We start from the raw sequence: 24,145 nt of genomic DNA, 5'->3' as shown, positions 1-24,145 counted from the left end.
ACGTCGTCCACTTCCTCCACTTCGTCCACTTCCTCCACTTTCTCCACTTCGTCCACTTCCTCCACTTTCTCCACTTCCTTCACTTCCTCCACTACATCCACTTCGTCCACTTAGTCATTTTCGTCCACTTCCTCCACTTCGTCAACTTCCCCCACTTCCTCCACTTCGGCCCCTATGTCTACTTCGTCCACTTCGTCCAATTCGTCCACTTCGTCCACTTTGTCCACTTCCTCCACTTTGTCCAATTCGTCCACTTCGTCCACTTCGTCCACTTCCTCCACTTCCTCCACTTCGTCCACTTCGTCAACTTCGTCCACTTCGTCAACTTCCTTCACTTCGTCAACTTCGTCAACTTCCTCCACTTCGTCCACTTTGTCAAATTCGTCAAGTTCGTCCACTTCGTCAACTTCGTCCACTTTGTCCACTTCGTCCAGTTCGTCTACTTCCTCCACTTCCTCCACTTCGTCCACTTCCTCCACTTCGTCAACTACCTCAACTTCGTCAACTTCGTCAACTTCCTCCACTTCGTCAACTTCGTCAACTCCGTCAACTCCGTCAACTTAATCCACTTCGTCCTCTTCGTCCTCTTCGTCCACTTCGTCCACTTATTCCACTTAGTCCACTTCGTCCAATTCGTCCACTTCGACCACTTCGTCAACTGCATCAACTTCGTCCACTTTGTCCACTTCCGCCAATTCCACAACTTCGTTCACTTCGTTCACTTCGTCAACTTCGTCAACTTTGTCAACTGCGTCGACTTCGTCAACTTCGTCAATTTCGTCAACTTCATCAACTTCGTCAACTTCGTCCACTTCGTTCGTCAACTTCGTCAACTCCGCCAACTTCGTCCAATTCGTCAACTTCTTCCACTTCGTCAACTTCGTCAACTTCGTCAACTTCGTCAACTTCCTTCACTTCGTCCACTTCGTCAAATACGTCAAGTTCGTCCACTTCGTCAACTTCGTCCACTTTGTCCACTTCGTCCACTTCGTTCGACCACTTCGTCAACTTCGTCCACTTCGTCCTCTTCGTCCACTTCCTCCACTACGTTCACTTCATCCACTTCGTCAACTCCGTCAACTTCGTCAACGTGGTCGACTTCGTTCGCCCACTTCGTGAACTTCATCCACTTCGTCCACTTATTCCACTTAGTTCACTTCGTCGAATTCGTCCACTTCGTCAAGTTCATCTACTTCGTGAACTTCCTCCACTTCCTCCACTTAGTCCCCTTCCTCAACTTCGTCCACTTCGTCCATTTCGTCAACTTTGTGTACTTCGTCAACTTCGTCAACTTCCTCCACTTCGTAAACTTCGTCCACTTTGTCCACTTCTTCCACCTCCTTCACTTGCTCCACTTCGTCCACTTCGTCCACTTCGTCCACTTCGTCCACTTCGTCCACTTCGTTCACTTCGTCCACTTCATCCACTCCGTCAACTTCGTCCACTCCGTCAACTCCGTCAACTTCGTCCACTCCGTCAACTTCATCCACTTCGTCCTCTTCATCCACTTCGTCCACTTCGAACACTTCGTCCACTTCCTCCACTTCCTCCACTTCCTCCACTTCGTCCACTTCATCCACTTCCTCAACTTCTTCAACTTCGTTAACTTCGTTTTCGTCAACTTCGTCTACTTCCTCCACTTCTTCCTCCACTTCGCCCACTTCCTACACTTCCTCCATTTCCTTCACTTCGTCCACTTCCTCCTCTTCGTCCAATTCGTGCAATTCCTCCACTTCCTCCACTTCCTCCACTTCGTCCACTTCGTTCACTTCGTCCACTTCGTCCACTTCGTCCACTTCGTCAACTTTGTAAACTTCCTCCACTTCGTCCACTTAGTCCGCTTCCTCAACTTCGTCAACTTCCTCCATTTCATCCACTTCCTCCACTTCGTCAACTTCGTCCACTTCGTCAACTTCGTCCACTTCCTCAACTTCCTCCTCTTCCCCCACTTCGTCAACTTCGTCCACTTAGTTCACTTCGTTCACTTCCTCCACATCGTGCACTTCTTCCATTTCCTTCACTTCCTTCACTTCCTCCACATCCTCCACTTCGTACACTTCGTCCACTTCGCCAACTTCGTAAATATCGTCAACATCGTCCACTTAGTCCACTTCCTCCACTTCCTCCACTTCGTCAACTTCTTCCATTTCCTCCACTTCCTCCACACCTTCGTCCACTTCGTCAACTTCGTGTACTTCCTCCACTTCCTCCACTTCGTCCAGTTCGTCCACTTCTTCCACTTCCTCCACTTCGTCCACTTCGTCCACTTCGTCAACGTCGTCCACCTCGTCAACTTCGTCCACTTTGTCAACTTCGTCCACTTCGTCCACTTCGTCAACTTCGCAACTTCCTCCACTTCGTCAACTTCATCCACTTAGTCAACTTCTTCCACTTCGTCCACTTCGTCAGTTCGTCCACCTCCTTCACTTCCTCCACTTCCTCCACTTCGTGCACTTCCTCCACTTCCTCCACTTCGTCATCTTCGTCCACTTCACCACTTCCTCCACTTCCTCCACTTCGTCCACTTCATCCACTTCGTCAACTTCTTCAACTTCGTTAACTTCGTTTTCGTCAACTTCGTACACTTCCTCCACTTCGTCCACTTCCTGGACTTCCTCCACTTCGTCCCCTTCCTACACTTCGTGCAATTCCTCAACTTCGTCCACTTCGTTCACTTCCTCCACTTCGTCCAATTCGTCAACTTCGTCAACTTCGTCAACTTACTCAACTTCCTCAACTTCGTCAACTTCGTCAACTTCGTCAACTTCGTCAACTTCGTACACTTCGTCAACTTCGTACACTTCGTCCACTTTGTTCGTCCACTTCGTCAACTTCATCCACGTCGTCCACTTCCTCCACTTCGTCCACTTCCTCCACTTTCACCACTTCGTCCACTTCCTCCACTTTCTCCACTTCCTTCACTTCCTCCACTACATCCACTTCTTCATCTTCGTCCACTTCGTCCACTTAGTCATTTTCGTCCACTTCCTCCACTTCGTCAACTTCCCCCACTTCCTCCACTTCGGCCCCTATGTCCACTTCGTCCACTTCGTCCAATTCGTCCACTTCGTCCACTTTGTCCACTTGGTCCACTTCCTCCACTTTGTCCAATTCGTCCACTTCGTCCACTTCGTCCACTTCGTCCACTTCCTCCACTTCGTCCTCTTCGTCCACCTCGTCCAATTCGAACACTTCGTCCACTTCGCCAACTTCGTCCACTTCCTTCGATTTCTCCACTTCGTCCACTTCGTCAACTTCGTCAACTTCGTCCAGTTCTTTCATCCACTTCCTCCACTTCGTCCATTTCGGCCGCTTCGTCCACTTCGTCAACTTCCTCCACTTCCTCCACTTCCTCCACTTCCTCCACTTCGTTCACTTCATCCACTTCGTCAACTTCTTCAACTTCGTTAACTTCGTTTTCGTCAACTTCGTCCACTTCCTCGACATCTTCCTCCACTTCGTCCACTTCCTGGACTTCCTCCATTCACTCCACTTCGTCCACTTCCTACACTTCATCCACTTCGTTCACTTCCTCCACTTCGTCCACTTCGTTCACTTCCTCCACTTCGTCCACTTCGTCAACTTGCTCAACTTTGTCAAATTCGTCAACTTCGTACACTTCGTCAACTGCGTACACTTCGTCCACTTTGTTCGTCCACTTTGTTCGTCCACTTCGTCAACTTCATCCACGTCGTCCACTTCCTCCATTTCCTCCACTTCCTCCACTTTCTCCACTTCCTTCACTTCCTCCACTACGTCCACTTCGTCATCTTCGTCCACTTCGTCCACTTCGTCCACTTCGTCCACTTCGTCATCGTCGTCCACTTGCTCCACTTCGTCAACTTCCCCCACTTCCTCCACTTCGTCCCCTTCGTCCACTTCGTCCACTTCGTCCAATTCCTCCACTTCGTCCACTTCTTCCACTTTGTCCACTTGGTCCACTTCCTCCACTTCATCCACCTCGTCAACTTCGTAAACTTCGTCCGCTTCCTCAACTTCGTCCACTTCCTCAACTTCGTCCACTTCCTCAACTTCGTCCACTTCGACCACTTCATCAACTTCGTCAACTACGTCCACTTCCTGTACTTCATCAACTTCGTCCACTTCGTCCACTTTGTCCACTTCCTCCACCTCGTCCACCTCGTCAACCTCGTCCACTTCGTCCACTTCGTCAACTTCGTCCACTTCGTCCACTTCGTCCACTTCGTCAACTTCGTCCACTACCTCAACTTCCTCCACTTCCTCCACTTCCTCCACTTTCTCCACTTCGTCAACTTCCTCCACTTCGTCCACTTCGTCAACTTCGTGAACTTCCTCCACTTCCTCCACTTAGTCCCCTTCCTCAACTTCGTCAACTTCCTCCATTTCGTCCACTTCCTCCACTTCGTCAACTTCGTCCACTTCATCAACTTCGTCCACCTCGTCAACGTCGTCAACTTCGTCAACTCCGTCAACTTCATCCACTTCGTCCTCTTCGTCCTCTTCGTCCACTTCGTCCACTTATTCCACTTAGTCCACTTCGTCCAATTCGTCCACTTCGACCACTTCGTCAACTGCATCAACTTCGTCCACTTGGTCCACTTAGTCCACTTCCGCCAATTCCTACACTTCGTTCTCTTCGTCAACTTCGTCAACTTTGTCAACTGCGTCAATTTTGTCAACTTCATCAAATTCGTCGACTTCGCCAACTTCGTCCACTTCGTCAACTCCGGCAACTTCGTCCACTTCGTCAACTTCTTCCACTTCGTCAAGTTCGTCAAGTTCGTCCACTTCGTCAAGTTCGTCCACTTCCTCCACTTCCTACAATTCGTCCACTTCGCCCTCTCCCTACACTTCCTCCATTTCGTCCACTTCGTCCACTTCGTCAACTTCGTCCACTTCGTCAACTTCGTCCACTTCGTCAACTTCGTCCACTTCGTCAACTTCCTTCACTTCGTCAACTTCGTCAACTTCCTCCACTTCGTCCACTTTGTCAAATTCGTCAAGTTCGTCCACTTCGTCAACTTCGTCCACTTTGTCCACTTCGTCCAGTTCGTCTACTTCCTCCACTTCCTCCACTTCGTCCACTTCCTCCACTTCGTCAACTACGTCAACTTCGTCCACTTCGTCAACTTCGTCAACTCCGTCAACTCCGTCAACTTCATCCACTTCGTCCTCTTCGTCCTCTTCGTCCACTTCGTCCACTTATTCCACTTAGTCCATTTCGTCCAATTCGTCCACTTCGACCACTTCGTCAACTGCATCAACTTCGTCCACTTTGTCCACTTCCGCCAATTCCACAACTTCGTTCACTTCGTCAACTTCGTCAACTTTGTCAACTGCGTCGACTTCGTCAACTTCGTCAATTTCGTCAACTTCATCAACTTCGTCAACTTCGTCCACTTCGTTCGTCAACTTCGTCAACTCCGGCAACTTCGTCCAATTCGTCAACTTCTTCCACTTCGTCAACTTCGTCAACTTCGTACACTTCGTCAACTTCCTCCACTTCGTCCACTTCGTCAAATACGTCAAGTTCGTCCACTTCGTCAACTTCGTCCACTTTGTCCACTTCGTCCACTTCGTTCGACCACTTCGTCAACTTCGTCCACATCGTCCTCTTCGTCCACTTCCTCCACTACGTTCACTTCATCCACTTCGTCAACTCCATCAACTTCTTCAACGTGGTCGACTTCGTTCGCCCACTTCGTGAACTTCATCCACTTCGTCCACTTATTCCACTTAGTTCACTTCGTCGAATTCGTCCACTTCGTCAAGTTCATCTACTTCGTGAACTTCCTCCACTTCCTCCACTTAGTCCCCTTCCTCAACTTCGTCGACTTCGTCCACTTCGTCCATTTCGTCAACTTTGTGTACTTCGTCAACTTCGTCAACTTCCTCCACTTCGTAAACTTCGTCCACTTTGTCCACTTCTTCCACTTCCTTCACTTGCTCCACTTCGTCCACTTCTTCCACTTCCTCCACTTCGTTCACTTCGTCCACTTCATCCACAACGTCAACTTCGTCCACTCCGTCAACTCCGTCAACTTCGTCCACTCCGTCAACTTCATCCACTTCGTCCTCTTCATCCACTTCGTCCACTTCGAACACTTCGTCCACTTCCTCCACTTCCTCCACTTCCTCCACTTCGTCCACTTCCTCCACTTCGTCCACTTCATCCACTTCCTCAACTTCTTCAACTTCGTTAACTTCGTTTTCGTCAACTTCGTCTACTTCCTCCACTTCTTCCTCCACTTCGCCCACTTCCTACACTTCCTCCATTTCCTTCACTTCGTCTACTTCCTCCTCTTCGTCCAATTCGTGCAATTCCTCCACTTCCTCCACTTCCTCCACTTCCTCCACTTCGTCCACTTCGTTCACTTCGTCCACTTCGTCCACTTCGTCCACTTCGTCCACTTCGTCCACTTCGTCAACTTCGTCAACTTCGTCAACTTCGTCAACTTCGTCAACTTCGTCAACTTCGTCAACTTCGTCAACTTCGTCAACTTCGTACACTTCGTCAACTTCGTCTACTTCGTCCACTTTGTTCGTCCACTTCGTCAAGTTCCTCCACGTCGTCCACTTCCTCCACTTCCTCCACTTCGTCCACTTCGTCAACTTCATCCATTTCGTCCACTTCGTCAACTTCGTCCACTTCCTCCACTTCCTCTACTTCGTCGACTTCCTCCACTTCGTCCACTTAGTCCCCTTCCTCAACTTCGTCGACTTCGTCCATTGCGTCCACTTTGTCAACATCGTCAGCTTCGTCCACTTCGTCAACGTCCTCCACTTCGTCAAGTTCGTCAAGTTTGTCCACTTCGTCACTTCGTCCACTTCCTCCACTTTTTCAACTGCGTCAACTTCGTCCACTTAGTTCACTTCCTCCACTTCGTTCACTTCGTCAACTGCGTCGACTTCGTCAACTTCGTCAACTTCATCAAATTCTTCGACTTCGTCAACTTCGTCAACTTCGATCGTCCACTTCGTCAACTTCGACCACTTTTCCACTTCGTCAACTTCCTCCACTTTGTCAAGTTCGTGCACTTGGTCAAGTTCGTCCACTTTCTCCACTTCCTCCACTTCCTACACTTCGTCCAATTCGTCCACTTCCTACACTTCCTCTATTTCGTCGACTTCGTCCACTTCCTCAACTTCGTCAACTACATCCACTTCGTCAACTTCCTCCACTACGTCAACTTCGTCAACTTTGTCCACTTTGTCCACTTCGTCCACTTCGGTGGTCCACTTCGTACACTTCGTCCACTTCGTCAACTTCGTCCACTTTGTCCACTTCGTCCACTTCGTCAACGTCGTCCACTTCGTCCCCTTCCTCAGCTTCGTCGACTTCCTCCATTTCGTCCAATTCGTCAAGTTCGTCCATTTCATCAACTCCGTCAACTTCGTCCACTTCGTCCTCTTCGTCCTCTTTTTCCACTTCGTCCACTTTGTCCACTTCGTCCACTTCGTCAACTTCGTCCAGTTAATCCACTTCCTCGACTTCGTCTACTTTGTCAACTTCATCCACTTAGTCCATTTCCTCCACTTCCTCCATTTCCTCCACTTTGTCAACTTCGTCCACTTCGTCCACTTCGTCCACTTCGTCCACTTCATCCACTTCGTCCACTTCATCAACTTCGTTCACTTCGTCCACTTCGTCCCCTTCCTTCGCTTCCTCCGCTTCCTCTGCTTCCTCCACTCCGTGCACTTCGCCCACTCCGTCCACTCCGTCAACTTCGTCCACTTCGTCCCCTTCCTTCGCTTCCTTCGCTTCCTCCGCTTCCTCCGCTTCCTCCACTCCGTCCACTTCGTCCACTCCGTCCACTCCGTCAACTTCGTCTACTTCGTCCACTTCGTCCTCTTCGTCCACTTCGTCAACTTCGTCCACTTCGTCCACTTCCTCCACATGCTCCACTTCCTCAACTTCCTCCACTTCCTCCACTTCCACCACTTCGTGCATTTCGTCAACTTCGTCAACTTCGTCAACCTCGTCCACTTAATCCACTACCTCGACTTCCTCGACTTCGTCCACTTGGTCAACTTCGTCCACTTAGTCCACTTCCTCCACTTCCTCCATTTCCTCCACTTCGTCAACTTCGTCCACTTCGTCAACTTCGTCCACTTTATCCACTTCCTCCACTTCCTCCACTTCCTCCACTTCGTCGCCTTCGTCCACTTCGTCCAGATCGTCAACTTCGTCAACTTTGTCAACTTCGTCAACTTCGTCCACTTCGTCAACTTCGTCCACATCGTCAACTTCGTCCACATCGTCAACTTCGTCCACTTCGTCCACTTCATCCACTTCGTCCACTTCGTGCAGTTCGTCCACTTAGTTCACGTAGTCCACTTCGTCCAATTCGTCCACTTCGTCCACTTCGTTAACTTCGTGTACTTCGTGAACTTCCTCCACTTCGTCCACTTAGTCCCCGTCCTCAACTTTTTTGACTTCCTCCATTTCGTCCACTTCGTAAACTTCGTCTGCTTCGTCCACTTCATCAACTCCGTCAACTTCGTGCACTCCGTCAACTTCGTCCTCTTCGTCCACTTCGTCCTCTTCGTCCACTTCGTCCTCTTCGTCCACTTCCTCCACTTCGTCCACTTCGTAAACTTCGTCCACTTCGTCAACCTCGTCCACTTCCTCCACTTCCTCCACTTCGTCCACTTCGTCAACTTCATCCATTTCGTGCACTTCATCAACTTCGTCCACTTCCTCCACTCCGTCCACTTAGTCGCCTTCTTCAACATCGTCGACTTCCTCCGTTGCGTCCACTTCGTCAACATCATCAACTTCGTCCACTTCGTCAACTTCCTCCACTTCGTCAAGTTCGTCAAGTTCGTCCACTTCGTCAACTTCGTCCACTTCCTCCACTTCCTCCACTTCGTCAATTGCGTCAACTTCTTCCACTTAGTCCACTTCCTCCACTTCCTCCACTTCGTCAATTGCGTCAACTTTGTCAACTGCGTCGACTTCGTCAACTTCGTCAATTTCGACATCTTCATCAAATTCGTCGACTTCGTCAACTTCGTCCACTTCGTCAACTTTGTCAACTTTTTCCACTTCGTCAACTTCCTCCACTTCGTCAAGTTCGTCATGTTCGTCCACTTGGTCAAGTTCGTCAACTTCCTCCACTTCCTACACTTCGTCCACTTCCTACACTTCCTCCATTTCGTCGACTTCGTCCACTTCCTCATCTTCGTCAACTTCGTCCACTTCGTCAACTTCGTCAACTTCCTCCACTTCGTGAAGTTCGTGAAGTTCGTCCACTTCGTCAACTTCGTCCACTTTGTCCACTTTGTCCACTTCGTACACTTCATCCACTTTGTCAACTTCGTCCACTTTGTCCGCTTCGTTCACTTCATTCGTCCACTTCGTACACTTCGTCCACTTCGTCCACTTCATCAACTTCGTCCATTTCGTCCAGTTCGTCAATTTCGTCCATTTCGTCAACTCCGTCAACTTCGTCCACTTCGTCCTCTTCGTCCACTTTGTCCAATTTTTCCACTTCGTCCACTTTGTCAACCTCCTCCACTTAATCCACTTCCTCGACTTCCTCGACTTCGTCCACTTGGTCAACTTCGTCCACTTCCTCCATTTCCTCCACTTCGTCAACTTCGTCCACTTCGTCAACTTCGTCCGCTTTGTCCACTTCGTCCACTTCCTCCACTTCGTCCACTTCGTCCACTTCGTCCACTTCGTCAACTTCGTCCAGATCGTCAACTTCGTTTACTTCGTCCACGTCGTCAACTTCGTCCACATCGTCAACTTCGTCAACTTCGTCAACATCATCAACTTCGTCAACTTCGTCCAGTACGTCCACTTCGTCCACTTCATGCACTTCGTCCACTTCGTCCACTTCGTGCAGTTCTCCACTTAGGCCACGTAGTCCACTTCGTCTAATTCGTCCACTTCGTGAACTTTGTCTATTTAGTGAACTTCCTCCACTTCGTCCACTTAGTCCCCTTCCTCAACTTTTTTGACTTCCTCCATTTCGTCCACTTCGTAAACTTCGTCAACTTCGTCCACTTCGTCAACTCCGTCAACTTCGTCCACTCCGTCAACTTCGTCCTCTTCGTCCATTTCGCCCTCTTCGTCCACTTCGTCCACTTCCTCCACTTCGTCCAATTCGTAAACTTCGTCCACTTCGTCAACTTCATCCACTTCCTCCACTTCCTCCACTTCCTCCACTTCCTCTACTTCCTCCACTTCGTCAACTTCATCCATTTCGTCCATTTCATCAACTTCGTCCACTTCCTCCACTTAGTTGCCTTCCTCAACTTCGTCGACTTCCTCCGTTGCGTCCACTTCGTCCACTTCGTCAACATCGTCAACTTCGTGCACTTCGTCAACTTCCTCCACTTCGTCAAGTTCGTCAAGTTCGTCCACTTCGTCAACTTCGTCCCCTTCCTCCACTTCCTGCACTTCGTCAATTGCGTCAACTTCATCCACTTAGTCCACTTCCTCCACGTCCTCCACTTCGTTCACTTCGTCAACTTTGTCCACTGCGTCGACTTCGTCCACTTCGTCAATTTTGACAACTTCATCAAATTTGTCGACTTCGTCAAATTCGTCCACTTCGTTCGTCCACTTCGTCAATTTTGTCAACTTTTTCCAGTTCGTCAACTTCCTCCACTTCGTCAAGTTCGTCCACTTGGTCAAGTTCGTCAACTACCTCCACTTCTCCACTTCCTACACTTCGTCCACTTCGTCCAATTCATCCACTTCCTACACTTCCTCCATTTCGTCGACTTCGTCCACTTCCTCAACGTCGTCAACTTCGTCCACTTCCTCAACTTCGTCAACTTCCTCCACTTCGTCTACTTCGTGAAGTTCGTCAAGTTCGTCCACTTCGTCAACTTCGTCCACTTCGTCCACTTCGTTCGTCCACTTCGTCAACTTCGTCCACTTTGTCCACTTCGTTCACTTCATTCGTCCACTTCGTCCACTTTGTCCACTTCGTCCACTTCGTCCACGTTGTCCACTTCGTCCACTTCGTCCACTTATTCCACTTAGTCCACTTCGTCCAATTCGTCAACTTCGTCCACTTCGTCAACGTTGTCCACTTCGTCCCCTTCCTCAACTTCGTCTACTTCCTCCATTTCGTCCACTTCCTCCACTTTGTCAACTTCGTCTACTTCGTCAACTTCGTCCATTTCGTCCAGTTCGTCAACTTCGTCCATTTCATCAACTTCTTCCACTTCGTCCTCTTCGTCTTCTTCGTCCACTTCGTCCACTTTGTCCACTTCGTCCACTTCGTCCACTTCGTCAACTTCGTCCACTTAATCCACTTCCTCGACTTCCTCGACTTCGTCCACTTCGTCAACTTCGTCCACTTAATCCCCTTCCTCCACTTCCTCCACTTCCTCCACTTCGTCAACTTCGTCCACTTCGTCAACTTCGTCCACTTCGTCAACTTCGTCCACTTTGTCTACTTCCTCCACTTCGTCCACTTCGTCCACTTCGTCCACTTCGTCCATGATGAGTCGTTATTTCTTGAATTATATTTAGTTTATTGCACTTAAATAAACCAGGGAATTGTGTTTAATTGTTTGTTATTTCCCCGTTTTCCGAATTCTGCTTAATTTGGTCGGAAATTTGTAATTGTGCTAACTTGGGTTTTCTGAGCTGATTAAGTGCATTTTTGTGTGGACCCTACCCTTATTAAAAAGGGACACACGGCCCTTGTCCAGCCACCACTTACATTTTTTTGGCCACTGTTTACTAGTTTTTCTGCTCTCGGCTTTTGAACGTTTTTGGAGGAATGGCATTTTGCTTCCAGCAGTGATTGATTCCAGTGGTGATTTCATTTTGTTTTTAATCATCCAACGGTGATGCTGTAGGGAGCACACGCGGGATGGAATTTGGAATGGGAGGCTGCACGGTGAAGAAGTGAGATTGAGATGGTATTTGGTGTCGCGGTCTTGAAAGGAAGAAGGAAGTGGGGTCTTGGCTTTTGAATGTTGCACGGAACCCAGAGGTGAAGTTGAGGTTACGGTTGGAAGCATAAAAGGGAGGAAGCATCACAGTAGTGAGGGCACGGCTTCTAGAAGAAAAGAGAATTGTTTTTCCAATTGTGTGAGAATGAAACAAATAGCAAAATTGTGTGGTGCACGGTGATGGCTGGAAGAGTGGCCCACGGGTATTGGATGCATTTCCTTTATTTTTTTTTTAGCATGAATGGATAACTTAGGAGTAGCAAGGTACGGTGATAGCTTCAATTTTAATTGCTTTAAATTCCTTTTGCAAAAATGAGTGGACCATATGCGATTAAAGGATTATAGAAGTTGGAAGTTCATGTCTGGAAGGAAGAAACATCCAAATTGTTTTGATATTTTTTTCTTTGCTTGCCACATAATGTCACGGTCATGGAGTAGTTCCTTATAAGCAATTGCAATTTTTAATTTCCTTTGATAGATGAATGAGTGGTTAATGGTAGAGAAGTTTTATTTTCTTGCTTTCATTTATATTCGTTTGTGTTTGATTTTCATTTTTAGTCAAATTGCATTCACAAACCTTTCACAAAACCCCCCCTACATGTTTGATCTGAGACTGAACCGCAATTTGGTCCTTGAGAGACGACCTAGGAGTCACTTCCTAGCACTATACTGCATTCTTTTATGCACAACTTTTGTGGGAGGTGCGACCCTCTCATCAAAATGGCGCCGTTGCCGGGGATCGAACGGTTCAGTCTTAGGTCTTTTTGTTGTGTTTGTGTGTGTTGTGTTTTGTCTTGTGTTGTGTTGTGATGTGATGTGATGTTCTGTTTTATGTGTGCGTGTTGCATGTATAAATGTGTTGTGTTTTATTTGTTTCGTGATTTTTAGTATTCCTCTTTCACCATGTCTACCCATTTTAATTATGTGAATACTGCTTCTTTTGCTTGTGCCTCTAATTACGATTCTCCTTCTGCATGTTACTCTGATTGTAATTCTGCTGACTTTTATGCTGAGAGCAATATGACCCATCCTCCAACTTTTGAGAGCTCTCTTTGGGAGCCGGTTCCACCTAATGAGGATGGTGATCATTTAGTTCTCACCACTGGACTGATGAATTTGTTGCCCAAGTTTTATGGTCTTGTAGATGAATGCCCACATGAACATTTGGATAGGCTTTATCGAATTTGCTCTTTAATGAAACTTCCAAATATCCCGGACGATCTAGTTTTCTTAAGGGCATTCCCGCACTCATTAGAAAGAGCAGCAAAAGATTGGAAAGACTCTCTTCCTCCAGGATCCATTACCAGATGGGAAGATCTTGAGCATAAATTTCTGAGCAAATTCTCCCATGTGCAAGATGGATACGACAACGGTCTTGGATGGAATGACCCTACCCTGGGATGGTACAATGCTCCACAACATCAATATCAAGAACCACCATTCCAAAGTACTTTCATGCCTCCACTAGTCCAGCAATATCAGAGTCAGCAATATGATGCTTCTGCCGAAACAGCTCCTCAGCCTTCTATTTCTGAGCCTACATTGCAGGAGTTGTTGGAGCAGTTGACCATGCAGAACCTGCAGTTTCAGCAAGAGAGCAGAGCGTCCATTCAGAGCTTGAATGACCAGATAGGGCAGATGGCTACTCAATTAAATCAGGAACAGTCTCAAGATTCAGAGTTACCATTTCAGACTGTTCAGATTCCAGATGATGATGATAGTGGCATCAACATCGAAGATGGGGAGAAGAGTCATGAGCTTACTACTGTGCCATCTACTTTCCCATCATCCTATGTCCCTACCCTTGCACCTGAGGAGAGTGATGAAGATTTTGAGGAGCAGGCAGAAATAAGCAGTAATCCTGAACCAGGTAGACCACCTTCATCTTCTCACACTTTAGCAATCTTCAAGGAAGAGGAGGTAAGCATACCTCAATTTGATTATGTTGATGATTATGTGGTTGAGAGGTATGCTGATGATTATATTGTTGTTGAGTCTGATTTTAATTTCCCCTCTATGCATGATGAGAACCAATTTTTGCTGTCGCATCCGAATGTTTATTCTCCATGCATTGAACATGAATCTGAGTCTGTAGTTGATATTGCTTGTGATTTCGAAATTGATTCATGTTCTGAGGATGTATCTGAGGTTCAGTCTGTTACACTAGGATTGGGTGTTATACCCCTGCATATCATTTCTTTAGAGACACATCGCACTAACCATGTTGCAGGAGGTACACATGAATTTGATAGACAAACACCCACAGTGGAAAATAAAGGTGCTAACACAGACAAAAGCTTCAAGATCAATAGGCACCAGCTGAACCTGCTCATCAACAATCTTTGCTTCTTAGATCCAGCTGTGGATGATATCTCCCTGCTAGATCAAATCTGGAGGATGAAGCAATTCTTCCTCAAAACTTCCTTGCTGGATCCTGTGGTGGAAGACATCTCCCTAAAAGTCCAAAATTGGCAACTGCCACCATGATCAGGGGAGTTTCCTTTCTCTCTTCTCCCCTTTTCCCTACTTTTATTGCACTTGTCCATGATCTGTTCACTGTTTTGATTTTCGATCTTATGCTTATGACACATTGAGGACACTGTGTAGTTTAAGTGTGGTCTATTGGGGGAGATTCTGATTTTACTTTGATAGCTTTTGTTTTCTTTGTTAATTTTTTTCTTTTCTAGGTAGTTTTTGTTGTGTCTTGTGTACAGTTTTGCATGCTTTTCGTGAATTCTGGATTGTGATCAGGTTGTCAGTTTTCCTTCACTTCATTGATACTCTGAGATGTTGGATTCTTTGCTTTTCTTCGCTTGGAAGATGATCATGATGTTTGAGAGTTGAATTGATTGTGACACAAATGCCCTGTGTGAGAATTTGAGCCACTTTATGTTCTTTCTTGTGTGTGATATGTCTCTTGATTGCTTGCACATATGCCTTGGCTTGACTCTTGTTGATAATTCTTGATTGATATGCATGTTTGGAAGTGATAAAGGCAGTTTTGTTCTTGAGCCTCTCTAGCCAAATAAGCTTACCTTGTTCTAATCCTTTGAAAACCCTTTTTGAGCCTATACTTTCCCCCATTTCTTTGTTTTGAATGCTCATACACTAGCCCTAAGTGAAAAACCATGATTACCTTAACCTTAGGGAATTTTGGAGCTTTGGAAGTGTTTTGGGAACAAGTGTGGTCTCTTGGGGGTTTCTGATGAGTTGGCTAGTTGGTTCCTCTTCTTGTTTTGTTTTGGTAAATATATGTGTATCTTGTCTTTTACAGTTTTGTTTTGAAAAGAGAGAAAAGAAAAGAGACAGGATGGAAAAAAAAAGAGAGCAGAAAAATAGTGAAAAAAAAAATTTGTGAATAATTGTGAATAATGGAGTCAAGAAGAGGAAGGAATTAGAGGTTGTGGGTGTGTTTGAATGTGTTTACACTTGTTCCCCATTGCTCCTCTGTTCCTTATGGTTTGTAGCTTCTTATCCAGATATATCCTGCCTTGTCCTTGGCCCCATTACAACCATGAAAAGACCTTTTGATTTGAACATGCATATGTTTCTGAGTGTTGATATTAGAGGCGTGCCAAGTCTGTTGTTGTTTGCTTTCTTGAGTGCATTGAGTGACATTGATTTACCTTAAACACTTGAGAGAAACACCGATTGTGTGCATCTGTGAGGCTCTGTTGCTTTTGATTCATCTCTTGAACTGATTGACTGTTTCCCTTGTACTGAACTGTTTGGATGATTCTTTGAGTAGTTGCTTTCATTGACTCTGTGTGGGATTCTGCCTATACCTTTTACCGTCCAGATTTTGTGAGAATTGTGCAACTGTGTTTCTGTTTTGGAGTCTTTGTTGTCTGTCTGTCGAGTCTGTGTCAGCTTCCTGATGTTTGAGTAGTTCCCTGGTTTTCGTTTTGGTTTTGCCCAGGAGTGCAAAAGACTAAGTGTGGTCTATTTTGATGAGTCGTTATTTCTTGAATTATATTTAGTTTATTGCACTTAAATAAACCAGGGAATTGTGTTTAATTGTTTGTTATTTCCCCGTTTTCCGAATTCTGCTTAATTTGGTCGGAAATTTGTAATTGTGCTAACTTGGGTTTTCTGAGCTGATTAAGTGCATTTCTGAAGTGCAGGAAAATTTCGGAAATACATTTTGGGACATCAGGAAGAATGCCAAATAAATTCAAGACTCTCCACACAGACATTTTAGAATTAATTAAATTGTAATTCAGTAGTTTAGAATTTCTGTATCAACTCTTATATTTTGGGTCAATTTTTGGTAAATTAGATTAGACCCAAAAATTAGAAGTTAGTGACTTGGCACCCTAGGGTTTTTTGTGTGGACCCTACCCTTATTAAAAAGGGACACACGGCCCTTGTCCAGTCGCCACTTACATTTTTTTGGCCACTGTTTACTAGTTTTTCTGCTCTCGGCTTTTGAACGTTTTTGGAGGAATGGCATTTTGCTTCCAGCAGTGATTGATTCCAGTGGTGATTTCATTTTGTTTTTAATCATCCAACGCTGATGCTGCAGGGAGCACACGAGGGATGGAATTTGGAATGGGAGGCTGCACGGTGAAGAAGTGAGATTGAGATGGTATTAGGTGTCGCGGTCTTGAAAGGAAGAAGGAAGTGGGGTCTTGGCTTTTGAATGCTGCACGGAACCCAGAGGTGAAGTTGAGGTTACGGTTGGAAGCATAAAAGGGAGGAAGCATCACAGTAGTGAGGGCACGACTTCTAGAAGAAAAGAGAATTGTTTTTCCAATTGTGTGAGAATGAAACAAATAGCAAAATTGTGTGGTGCACGGTGATGGCTGGAAGAGTGGCCCACGGGTATTGGATGCATTTCCTTTATTTTTTTTTTAGCATGAATGGATAACTTAGGAGTAGCAAGGTACGGTGATAGCTTCAATTTTAATTGCTTTAAATTCCTTTTGCAAAAATGAGTGGACCATATGCGATTAAAGGATTATAGAAGTTGGAAGTTCATGTCTGGAAGGAAGAAACATCCAAATTGTTTTGATATTTTTTCTTTGCTTGCCACATAATGTCACGGTCATGGAGTAGTTCCTTATAAGCAATTGCAATTTTTAATTTCTTTTGATAGATGAATGAGTGGTTAATGGTAGAGAAGTTTTATTTTCTTGCTTTCATTTATATTCGTTTGTGTTTGATTTTCATTTTTAGTCAAATTGCATTCACAAACCTTTCACAAAACCCCCCTACATGTTTGATCTGAGACTGAACTGCAATTTGGTCCTTGAGAGACGACCTAGGAGTCACTTCCTAGCACTATACTGCATTCTTTTATGCACAACTTTTGTGGGAGGTGCGACCCTCTCATCAGTCCACTTCGTCCACTTCGAGAACTTCGTCCACTTCGTGAACTTCGTCAACTTTGTCAACTTCGTCCACTTCGTCCACTTCGTCCACTTCCTCCGCTTCCTCCATTCTCTCCTCTCCGTTCACTCCGTCCACTCCGTCCACTCCGTCAACTTCGTCAACTTCGTCCACTTCGTCCACTTCGTCCACTTCGTCCACTTCCTTCACTTCCTCCACTTCCTCCACTTCCTCCACTTCGTCAACTTCGTCCACTTCGTCAACTTCGTCAACTTTGTCGACTTCGTCCACTTCGTCCACTTCCTCCGCTTCCTCCATTCTCTCGTCTCCGTCCACTCCGTCCACTCCGTCAACTTCGTCAACTTCGTCCACTTCCTCCACTTCCTCCACTTCCTCCACTTCCTCCACTTCGTCAACTTCGTCCACTTCGTCAACTTCGTACACTTCGTCAACTTCGTACACTTCGTGAACTTCGTCAACTTCGTCAACTTTGTCGACTTCGTCGACTTCGTCCACTTCGTCCACTTCCTCCGCTTCCTCCATTCTCTCGTCTCCGTCCACTCCGTCCACTCCGTCAACTTCGTCATCTTCATCCACTTCGTCCACTATGTCCACTTCGTCCACTTCATCCACTTTGTCCACTTCGTCCACTTCGTGCAGTTCGTCCACTTAGTCCACGTAGTCCACTTCGTCTAATTCGTCCACTTCGTGAACTTCGTCTATTTAGTGAACTTCGTCCACTTAGTCCACTTAGTCCCCTTCCTCAACTTTTTCGACTTCCTCCATTTCGTCCACTTCGTAAACTTCGTCTACTTCGTCCACTTCGTCAACTTCGTCAACTTCGTCCACTCCGTCAACTTCGTCCTCTTCGTCCACTTCGCCCTCTTCGTCCACTTCGTCCACTTCCTCCACTTCGTCCAATTCGTAAACTTCGTCCACTTCGTCAACTTCGTCCACTTCCTCCACTTCCTCCACTTCCTCCACTTCCTCCACTTCGTCCACTTCGTCAACTTCATCCATTTCGTCCATTTCATCAACTTCGTCCACTTCCTCCACTTAGTCGCCTTCCTCAACTTCGTCGACTTCCTCTGTTGCGTCCACTTCGTCCACTTCGTCAACATCGTCAACTTCGTGCACTTTGTCAACTTCCTCCACTTCGTCAAGTTCGTCCACTTCGTCAACTTCGTCCCCTTCCTCCACTTCCTGCACTTCGTCAATTGCGTCAACTTCGTCCACTTAGTCCACTTCCTCCACGTCCTCCACTTCGTTCACTTCGTCAACTTTATCAACTGCGTCGACTTCGTCCACTTCGTCAATTTCGACAACTTCATAAAATTTGTTGACTTCGTCAAATTCGTCCACTTCGTTCGTCCACTTCGTCAATTTTGTCAACTTTTTCCAGTTCGTCAACTTCCTCCACTTCATCAAGTTCGTCCACTTGGTCAAGTTCGTCAACTACCTGCACTTCCTCCACTTCCTACACTTCGTCCACTTCGTCCACCTCGTCCAATTCGTCCACTTCGTCCAATTCGTCCACTTCCTACACTTCCTCCATTTCGTCGACTTCGTCCACTTCCTCAACGTCGTCAACTTCGTCCACTTCCTCAACTTCGTCAACTTCCTCCACTTCGTCCACTTCGTGAAGTTCGTCAAGTTCGTCCACTTCGTCAACTTCGTCCACTTTCTCCACTTCGTCCACTTTGTTCGTCCACTGCGTCAACTTCGTCAACTTCGTCCACTTTGTCCACTTCGTTCACTTCATTCGTCCACTTCGTCCACTTTGTCCACTTCATCCACTTCGTCCAATTCGTCAACTTCGTCCACTTCGTCAACGTTGTCCACTTCGTCCCCTTCCTCAACTTCGTCTACTTCCTCCGTTTTGTCCACTTTCTCCACTTTGTCAACTTCGTCTACTTCGTCAACTTCGTCAACTTCATCCATTTCGTCCAGTTCGTCAACTTCGTCCATTTCGTCAACTTCTTCCTCTCCGTCCTCTTCGTCCACTTCGTCCACTTTGTCCACTTTGTCCACTTCATCCACTTCGTCCACTTCGTCAACTTCGTCCACCTAATCCACTTCCTCGACTTCCTCGACTTCGTCCACTTCGTCAACTTCGTCCACTTAGTCCACTTCCTCCACTTCCTCCACTTCCTCCACTTCCTCCACTTCGTCAACTTCGTCCACTTCGTCAACTTCGTCCACTTTGTCTACTTCCTCCACTTCGTCCACTTCGTCCACTTCGTCCACTTCGTGATCTTCGTCCACTTCGTGAACTTCGTGAACTTTGTGAACTTCGTCAACTTTGTCAACTTCGTCCACTTCGTCCACTTCCTCCATTCTCTCCTCTCCGTCCACTCCGTCCACTCCGTCAACTTCGTCAACTTCGTCCACTTCGTCAACTTCCTCCACTTCCTCCACTTCCTCCACTTCCTCCACTTCCTCCACTTCCTCCACTTCCTCCACTTCCTCCACTTCGTCAACTTCGTCCACTTCGTCAAATTTGTCCACTTCGTCAACTTCGTGAACTTCGTCAACTTTGTCGAATTCGTCGACTTCGTCGACTTCGTCCACTTCCTCCGCTTCCTCCGCTTCCTCCATTCTCTCGTCTCCGTCCACTCCGTCAACTTCGTCATCTTCATCCACTCCGTCCACTTCGTCAACTTCGTCCACTTCCTACACTTCCTCCACTTCCTCCACTTCCTCCACTTTTTCAACTTCCTCCAATTCCTCCACTTCGTCCACTTCGTCAACTTCGTCCGTTTCCTCCACTTCGTCCACTTCCTGCACTTCTTCCGCTTCGTCAACTTCCTCCACTTCCTCCACTTCGTCCACTTAGTTGCCTTCCTCAACTTCGTCGACTTCCTCCTTGGCGTCCACTTCGTCCACTTCGTCAACATCGTCAACTTCGTCCACTTCGTCAACTTCCTCCACTTCGTCAAGTTCGTTAAGTTCGTCAACTTCTTCCACTTCCTCCACCTCCTCCACTTCGTCAATTACGTCAACTTCGTCCACTTAGTCCACTTCCTCCACTTCGTCAACTTTGTCAACTGCGTCGACTTCGTCAACTTCATCAAATTCGTCGACTTCGTCAACTTCGTCCACTTCGTTCGTCCACTTCGTCAACTTTGTCAACTTTTTCCACTTCGTCAACTTCCTCCACTTCGTCAAGTTCGTCCACTTGGTCAAGTTCGTCCACTTCGTCCACTTCCTCCACTTCCTACACTTCGTCCACTTCGTCCAATTCGTTTACTTCCTACAGTTCCTCCATTTCGTCGACTTCGTCCACTTCCTCAACTTCGTCAACTTCGTCCACTTCGTCAACTTCGTCCACTTCCTCCACTTCGTCCACTTCGTGAAGTTCGTCAAGTTCGTCCACTTCGTAAACTTCGTCAACTTTGTCAACTTCGTCCAATTCGTACACTTCGTCCACTTCGTCAACTTCGTCTACTTATTCCACTTCGTCCACTTCGTTCGTCCACTTCGTCCGCTTCGTCCACTTCGTCCACTTCTTCCCCTTCGTCCACTTCGTCCACTTCGTCCACTTTGTCCACTTCGTCCACTTCGTCCACTTATTCCACTTAGTCCAGTTTGTCCAATTCGTCAACTTCGTCCACTTCGTCAACGTTGTCCACTTCGTCCCCTTCCTCAACTTCGTCTACTTCCTCCATTTCGTCCACTTCCTCCAGTTTGTCAACTTCGTCCATTTCGTCAACTTCGTCCATTTCGTCCACTTCGTCCACTTCGTCCACTTCGTACACTTCGTCCACTTCGTCAACTTTGTCAACTTCGTCCAATTCGTACACTTCGTCCACTTCGTCAACTTCGTCCACTTATTCCACTTCGTCCACTTCGTTCGTCAACTTCGTCCACTTCGTCAACATCGTCAACCTCGTCCACTTCGTCCACTTCGTCAACTTCTTCAACTTCATCCATTTCGTGAACTTCATCAACTTCGTCCACTTCCTCCACTTCGTCCACTTCTTCCACATCTTCAACTTCGTCATCTTCGTCCACTTTGTCCACTTCGTCCACTTTGTCCACTTCGTCCGCTTCCTCCCCTTCCTCCACTCCATCCACTCCGTCCACTCCTTCCACTCCGTCAACTTCGTCCAGTTCTTACACTTCCTCCACTTCCTCCACTTCCTAAACTTCCTCAACTTCCTCAACTTCCTCCACTTCCTCCACTTCGTCCACTTCGTCAACGTTGTCCACTTCGTCCCCTTCCTCAACTTCGTCCCCTTCCTCAACTTCGTCTAGTTCCTCCATTTCGTCCACTTCCTCCAGTTTGTCAACTTCGTCTATTTCGTCAACTTCGTCCATTTCGTCTAGTTCGTCAACTTCGTCCATTTCGTCAACTCCGTCAACTTCGTCCACATCATCCTCTTCGTCCTCTTCGTCCACTTCGTCAACTTCGTCCACTTTTTCCACTTTTTCCACTTCGTCCACCTCCTTCACTTCCTCCAATTCCTCCACTTCGTCCACTTCGTCAACTTCGTCCATTTCCTCCACTTCGTCCACTTCGTCCACTTCGTCCACTTCCTCCGCTTCGTCAACTTCGTCCACTTCCTCCACTTCGTCCACTTCCTCCACTTTATCCACTTGGTCCACTTCGTCAACTTCCTCCACTTCCTCCACTTCCTCCACTTCGTCAACTTCGTCCACTTCCTCCACTTCGTCCACTTCCCCCAGTTCGTCCACTTCCTCAACTTCGTACACTTCCTAAACTTCGTCCACTTCGTCCACTTCGTCCACTTCGTCCACTTCCTCCACTTCCTCCACTTCGTCCACTTCTTCCACTTCTTCAACTTCGTCATCTTCGTCCACTTTGTCCACTTCGTCCACTTTGTCCACTTCGTCCCCTTCGTCATCTTCCTCCGCTTCCTCCCCTTCCTCCACTCCCTCCACTCCGTCCAATCCGTCAACTTCGTCAACTTCGTCCACTTCGTCCACTCCCTCCACTTCTTCCACTCTCTCCACTTCCTCCACTTCGTCATCTTCGTTCACTTCGTCCACTTCCTCCGCTTCTTCCACTTCCTCCTCTCCGTCCACTCCGCCCACTCCGTCAACTTCGTCCACTTCGTCAACTTCGACCGCTTCGTCCACTTCCTCCACTTCCTCCACTTCCTCCACTTCCTCCACTCCCTCCACTTCCTCCACTCCCTCCACTTCCTCCACTTCGTCCACTTCGTCTGATTCCTCCACTTCTTCCACTTCTTCAACTTCGTCCACTTCGTCCACTTCCTCTGCTTCCTCCACTTTCTCCTCTCCGTCCACTCCGTCTACTCCGTCAACTTCGTCCACTTCGTCAACTTCGTCCGCTTCGTCCACTTCCTACACTTCCTCCACTTCCTCCACTTCCTCCACTTCTTCGACTCCCTCCACTTCCTCCACTTCCTCCACTTCCTCCACTTCTTCCACTCCCTCCACTTCCTCCACTTCGTCCACTACGTCAAGTTCGTCCATTTCCTCCACTTCTTCCACTTCTTCCACTTCGTCAACTTCGTCATCTTCGTGCACTTTGATGAGAGGGTCGCACCTCCCAACAAAAGTTGTGCATAAAAGAATGCAGTATAGTGCTAGGAAGTGACTCCTAGGTCGTCTCTCAAGGACCAAATGTGGTTCAGTCTCAGATCAAACACATAGTGGGGGGGTTTGAAGGTGTTTTTGTGATTAGAAATGAACTAAATTAAAACACGAATATAAACGTGAAGGTAAACACATAATTAAAATGGTTGGTCATTAAAAGTAACATTACAACTAAGTTATCACAATTGAACAAAGTAGACAACACTAAAATGAAAAATGCTTTAATCGAAATAAAATGCAACGTTAAAAAAAAATGAAAAGCTCAAAGACACATCCATCACATATAATATAAAAATAGCAATGAAAATAAAACTATATGATTTTATCTTCTCTGGATGAAACGATGTGCACCGTGACTTCAAAATGGAAGCCAATGCTAAAATGAATTTTTCTCCCCTGAACGTGACATCTTCACGTGGGTTCTTCCAGCTGCCATTCTCGTACACACCATTCTCTCCTACTCAATCAACATCAACCCGTGGCAATCTCCAAACCGTGCCAGCACCTCTTCTTTTCTAAAATCACTGCTCCATGGGTTTCCTCTTTTCTGAGCTCGGACGTGACTGCTCCCTGCTACTACCGTACTCCACTTCTTCACTCTAAATCACCTTCTCGGCCTTCTATTTTCTTCATCATCAATCACCCAACATTTGCCTCCTGTGCTCCACGTGACCGTGCTTATCTTCTCCCATTAAAATACAATAAACCTTGCTAAAAGCATTTAAATATGCTGCTCCAGATTCCCATCCCAAGGCTGTAACCTCTCTTTTCAACAATGAATCAACACTTTTTCCATTAGCAAAAAGTAAATGCAGCACTCCAAAGCAAATGTAAAGAAAATTGAATCACCCCACACCAACGTTGGACGTAACCATAGCTAGAAAAATAATAATCAATTGAACTTGCTGCACTTCAAAAATTAAATTCTGCGCACCAAACCAAAATGAAATTCCTCTGTGCTACTCATTCTTCATTCAATAATCATGTTCCAAAGAAAGTCAAGAACCCCAAAAAAACGAGAGCCCGAGAGTGAGTAAAAAAAAAGTGCTCAAATGTGTGGCGGCTGGGCTCTTTTTTAAGGGCCGTGTGTCCCTCTTTTTTTAGGGTAGGGTCCACACCATAAAACCCTAGGGTGCCAAGTCATTAACTTCTAATTTTTGGGTCTAAACTAGTTTACCAAAAATTGACCCAAAATGTAAGAGTTGATACAGAAATTCTAAACTACTGAATTACAATTTAATTAATTTCTAAAATGTCTGTGTGGAGAGTCTTGAATTTATTTGGCATTCTTCCTGATGTCCCGAAATGTATTTCCGAAATT

The sequence above is a fragment of the Vigna umbellata genome, chromosome 1 (genome assembly GCF_029865625.1).
Source record: "Vigna umbellata cultivar VRB3 chromosome 1, Vumbellata_1.0, whole genome shotgun sequence".
Taxonomy (NCBI): Eukaryota; Viridiplantae; Streptophyta; class Magnoliopsida; order Fabales; family Fabaceae; genus Vigna; species Vigna umbellata.
This window is presented reverse-complemented; position numbering follows the sequence as displayed.